At 37.4% G+C, this 6,187-nt stretch overlaps 1 pseudogene; it reads right to left on the bottom strand.

Moving 5' to 3' along the window:
• Positions 1-4,833: 4,833 nt before the first annotated feature.
• LOC150019555 (large ribosomal subunit protein eL39 pseudogene) lies at positions 4,834-4,965 on the bottom strand (annotated as a pseudogene).
• Positions 4,966-6,187: the final 1,222 nt, after the last annotated feature.

Genomic DNA, 6,187 nt, shown 5'->3' with positions numbered 1-6,187 from the left:
CATTCTGGGTAATTTACTTATAGTTTGTTCTTTTCCAGTGAATTTCTTCTGTCAGCTGCATCTATAAGTATTTTATATTTATATATAAAAAATTCTGGTTGTTTTTTCAAATCTGCTTCTTTTCTTAGTTACCTGTTCTTTATTTGTGCTTTCTTGTCTTCTTATCTCTTATCTCCCTTACTTTGTGTGTTTTTGTAAAAAAAAAATTAGACTCTCAGTTTCAGAGAATTAAATTAAGCATATGTCTCATACATTAGTAACAGCTGCCACATATTGGACTCCCTAGAAAGCAGACCTGAGGCATAGATTAGACCTAAGGGAATTTATTAGGGAGAATTCAACATCTGTAGAAGGGAAGAGAAAGAAGCAGGAGTGAGCAGGGAGGGAAGCTGAGTTATGATGCCTCCCCATGGAAAGCGGAGTGAACCTGCTCCTTCTCAGTTGTCTCCAGCAAGAACTGGAGTCAGACCTTTGCAATCCCACGAATTGGATGGAGGCCAGCCCAGGAAGGAAAGCTAATTTTGGATGAGGCTGCCATCTTCAGAGGAGGCAATTTCTGAAAAGGGCTTCCTCTGAGGACTTCCTGTCTTCACCACTCCCAGCGGTGGGAGAAGAAGTCCTCCAATTCTGAGAGGAATGAGGGGAGTGCCTCACAGCAGCCACTGCAACCGCTAAAGGTATGTGGTAAGCACTATATTTTCTCCACACTCGTATGAGGTAGGTACTATGGTCAACTGTCATTTAGAAATGGGGTAACTGAGGCACAGAGTGATTAAGTAACTTGTTTAACCTAAGTGATCCTGGTAATTAGATGGCAGCATGGAAATCTAAACAGAGGCCACCTGGTTTTAAAGCCTGTGTACAAGAGGTGACCCAAAAGCTTCCCTCACCAAGTAAGTATTCTAGAAATCCATCTATATCAGCGTACCAGCTGGCATTGTTGTGAGAGGCTGTGTTCGGCTTCAGTGAATTTTTTTTGAAGACTCAACATGTTTGCCCATTTCATGTGATGGGTGATTTATGAGCACATCTGTCCACACCGCACTGAGTGGTCAGCAATTTTTAACCAAAACAGCATGGTTCCCAAGCCCCACATTCCCTATTCACCTGCTCTCACCCTGAGCAACTTTTTTGTTTGTTTCCCTGGATGAAAACAGACCTCAAAAGGAAATGTTTTGCCGATATGGAAGAGGTGAAAGCAAAAACAATGGAAGCACTAAAAGGCATCAAAACTGACAAGCTCAAAAACTGTTTGAGCAGTGGGAAAAGATGTCTTGATAGATGTATTGCTTCAGATGGAGAGTACTTTGAAGGTGACTGAAGTTTAAACATGTAAGAATAAATACACAATATTTTATAGATAAATTCCAGGGCATTTTGGGGGTCCTCCCTTGTACTTCCTATTAGGCAATAGTGCCTTAGGTTATGGCCTGATAACATCTCAAGTCCATACAGGAGCCTGTTACTATGTTTTTTTATCCCAACTTTTACTCCTATTCTTCTCTTCCATGCATAAATGGTATTGCGCAAGAGAAGTTACATTTATATATTTTTTAATTCAACCCTCTTTTTAAGATCTATCCATGTTGAGTTGTATGCCTCTATACATTCAACCTGCCTTATATTTCTTCACTTTGAAAATGTGTCTTATGGTTTCTTTCAGATGTGATTTTACTATGTCAAATTCTAGTAGTAAAGAATATTCTTGTTTGTTGAATGTATAGACTCTTGATTGGGAGGGATTTGTTCTTTGTGCCTGTTTCAGTGCTTGATTGTGAGATCACCTTCAGTGGGATTTTTTTCTGTGGTGAGTCCCAACTGCCTAGATTGAGGAAGGACCTTCTGGAGCTATTTGGGTTTTGGACCAATTTTATGTTACTTTCTCAGTGAGAAATTTGAAATACAATCCTACTAAAGGAACAAGCTTACAAGAGAACTTGGTTCTGCCTAAAAAACAAGAATAAAACTTTGGGGGGGGGGTTCATGTTAGGAAGCAGATTTTTTTCTAGTTCTTCAGAAATCTGGCTATAACTTGGGGTTCCATTACAACCCTCACTTCACAAGATCTTACCTGCCACCTGTGAAAGGGCAGTAAAACCCATCCCCATGCTGTTACTGGAACCAGCCTCTTCCGCACCCAGATTGCTCACTTGCTTAAAGAACACTAGTAGTTCTAACACCTGGCCCCTATGGAATTCTTGTATTTTCTGTACGTTCAGTTGACATCTTTAAAATCGTTTGTTATATTTATTCAGTGTTTTTAGACAATAGCTGGAAGATTTGCCTATTAGCTGAGACTGTTGGTTTGCCAAAATCAAGGGTCCTATTGCCTGAATCATGTGTTCTTACTGCCTGAGCTAAATAGAGTGGAAAAAGAATAGTTTACCTACCTGTATAGCAATGGTCTTCTCTTTTTAACAGCTCTATTGAGTTATAATTCATACTTTAAAACTCACACTTTAAATAATACAATTTTGTGAGTTTTAGTATATTCACAGAGTTGTGAAACCATTATCACAGTCAATTTTAGAGCATTTTCATCATCACAAAAAAACTAATACCCATTAGCAGTTACTCCTCATGTTCTCCAACCTCTTAGACTTAGCAACCACTAATCTACTTTCTGTCTCTTTGGATTTGCTTATTCTGGACATTTCATATAAATGGAACCATATAATGTGTGGCCTTTTATGACTGGCTTCTTTCACTTTACATAATGTTTCCAATGTCCATCTATGTTGTAGCATATATTTATTCTTTTTTATTGCTGAGTAATATTTCATTGTATTAGGTATACCACATTGGACATTTGTTTTTTATTTTTTAACTATTATCAATTATGCTGCCATAAAACATTTGTGTACAAGATTTTGCACGGATGTATGTTTTCATTTCTCTTAGAGATATGCATAGAAGAGAGAGTTCTGGGTCTTTGGCATCTCTAGGTTTAACATTTTGAGGAACAGGCAAACTGTTCTCCAGTATGGTTGTACCATTTTACCTTCCCACTGACAGTGTGTGAGGGTTCCAGGCCTTTTTATCATGCTAAAATGCAATTAATTCTATAGATCTTGAGTTGTAGGCTACTCAGCATACTGACACCTATATCAATGCTTCTACCAAACAATTTTCCTTGGATGTTCTACAAACACCTCAAACCCAACAAGGTCCAACCAGCAATCATTATCTCTCTCTTCCTATAAACAAGCTTCTCTTGTATTCACCAACTTGTCCACAGAGAAATCTAGGCTGCATTAGGTGCTCAAATTTCACTCATGCTCCCACTTCTAACCTTTTCTCCCCTGAAAAGAGCTTGCAAAGTCATCCTCCCCTGTGTGTCACAAATGTCATTGCCCCAATTCATGTTCTCACTGAAATCATCGCAATGACCAGTTTACTGATCTCCCTGCCTTTTTCGCACCTCTCTGTCACCTGCCAGCCCACTTGCTGGGCATGTGGTCATTGTAAATGACAAAAGGCAAACCAATTATATTCTCCCCCAGCTTGATTTTTTTATGCTTTTCTGTAACTGACAGGACAATACGTGAGGTATGTGAATTCTATAGCACAATATCCAGAGCTCTAGAAGATCTGGCCCACACCCTCTTTCCAATGTCTGTCTTCCCTTTTACCATTGTGCAACCTCTGCTCCTACAACACTGAGCTCCTTTCCATTCCCCTGACTATCTCTGCCACTTCGAACCACAGCCTTCAGAGTATATTTACTTATCACCTGATTCGATCACATTTGAAGTGGGCAGAGCAGACTTTTACTTTTTTTTTTTTTTAAAACCAATGATGAACTAAGGCTTGATGAAGAGATCTGCCCGAAGTTTTACAAAGTCTCAGGACAAAAGCCTGATCTCATATCCAGGTATTCTGATTCTAAGACACTCTGTGCTCCCTCATGCCACTCCCCATACTAAACATAGAGCCCAGATCTAACTTTTTTCAGTTTCTGAATCTCATCATAGTCCCTCTTACGTTGGTCCTTAAATGCTATTCTTACTTCCTCAGCCATTACACCCTCTCCATTTTTGTATCACATCATTTGACTTTACTATGCAAGTTTGTGTTTAATCATAAGCTCTTTTGTATTTTTTAATGGTCTTATGCCATGACTCCTGTCTAGATGAGAACTGTGCAGTTTTTGTACAATGCCAGGACATGGTAAGAATTCAATTATTATTGCTTGGTTGGCAACTAGATTCTTTGCCTAGTCATCTCTCAGCCTTTATCCATGGGTTCACTTTAAAGCACAAACATTATATAGTGTCATGTCAGAACATTTTTACAGTTTCTATCATTGCCATATTTACAATATACAAATATCTTGTATTACTGGATATATTGGGATTAGGAACTTGAAACATACTACTGATCATTATTATTTATACATTTATATTTAAAAATCAAGAACTATGTATTTGTCATTAATATAATAATTTAGGGGGAAAAGAAAAGATTTTCTCAACTAATTATTGACAATTAAAATAGACTTATCTACTCTGAGTTCACTGATAGTTCTTTCAACTCCAGAAAAGATGATTTTTTTTTTTTTTTTTTGCAGTTTAAATAGCCTCACATTTATTAATGAACCAACCTACTACTGCAGGAAAAAATCAACAGAGAAAAATCATTTTTCCAATAATTTCCCAATTAAAATGCCAAACTGTCCAGAAAGCTGTGATCTTTTCAGTGATTTTAAGAGGCAGACAACATGGATAGAGCACAAATACGTGAGCCATCTCTCATGTGCCCTTCCTTATAGAACCAGTTTGATTCTTCTCCGATGTCCTGTGCCATTCCTTATAGACCCAGCTTTGTTCTTCTTCAATGTCTCCTCTTGGAGTTGTACCTGATATTATTACCAGTTTTCATGTGAATCTATTGGGAAATGGGAAGATTCTGCTTTTGTTTCTTGGCCAGAAAGCTCTTGATCCTGAAAGTGTTGTGAGAAGACATAGCAAAGAAGAATCAGCCTCACAGACCACAATGGCAGAGAAAGAGAGAGGAGGGAGGAGAAGGATGTCCGGAAGACATAATTCCTGACTCTCTTTCATAAACTCCTCTGTCCAGGATCCTCTATCTTACATCTCACTGGAGCTTAAATCGGAAGTGAAAACCTTTCATTTCTTCAGTCATTGCTTTTCTTTTGGTTTATATAGAACTTTTATTTCTGTCAAATGCTTTAGTACTTTGGGGCTTTATTACTTCTCTTTCACAAAAGCTCCAATGAATTAGATATCAAAGTTTATCAACATTTTATAGATAAGAAAAATCATGAACTATTCATCTACCATCAAACTGCCATTAGAACTCACAGCTGCCAAAGCGTGTTCATTGCTCAGCCTATTATGCTTTTGTGCCATGTATATTTCTTTTTATTTTCTTTACTATCATTGCATGCTATTAAGGTTTCAGTCTCCTCCCAAACAGTAATTAAAACTTATGTTTCAGAAATGCAGGCAGTTCATGAAAAAAGATCACTTGTTACGTCTCTAAAACAGATACAAGTTAAAAGTTATATTGGAATGTCGATTCTTAAACTTTCTAAAATACTGTGGGATGTAATTCTGTATCACAATTTACTCATGGGCTTTTCAAATGATGTGAAACATAAGGTCTTGACTAGTTCATGTAATTGCCTAAAACTGTCATCATATCTGACACATTCTTGCTCATAGCGTTGGTCAAATATCATTTGAATGACATTCCAAATCTAGGTATTACATAATAATTGCATCCATGTTAATAAGATGATCCCAATTAATTGCTGAACTTCAGCTGAACTTTGACAATCAAATGTTAATTTAAAAATGATTTCAAGATAATGCAACCTAAGTTAAGCTGCCTGATGTTTGAATCTTAACTTTCGAGTGAGTCCTTAGTTATTCCACTTTGTGTCACTGTTGAAATGCCTTTCAGCACCGGACTTAATGAATAAATTCAAGTTTTTGATCTGTGGAAGATTTACAAGAAATGTCAGACACAACTGTGTACATACACACAGATACGCACATACCCAGAGACACACACACACACACCTCAATTTATCATTGTCTGATGATTGCCTCAAAGCAGTTCTCTTACTGTGAACTAATGGCATTCATTGTGTGTTGGGTAGAACTCACATCTTCACCAAACAGAATTATGTTGCCTCCAGAATTTTAATTTTAAAAAAGCA

The sequence above is a fragment of the Furipterus horrens genome, unplaced genomic scaffold, assembly GCF_987537825.1.
Source record: "Furipterus horrens unplaced genomic scaffold, mFurHor1.1.pri manual_scaffold_2, whole genome shotgun sequence".
NCBI classification, from domain to species: Eukaryota; Metazoa; Chordata; class Mammalia; order Chiroptera; family Furipteridae; genus Furipterus; species Furipterus horrens.
The sequence above is the reverse complement of the archived record's forward strand: the minus strand, read 5'-3'. Positions and strand labels throughout refer to the sequence as shown.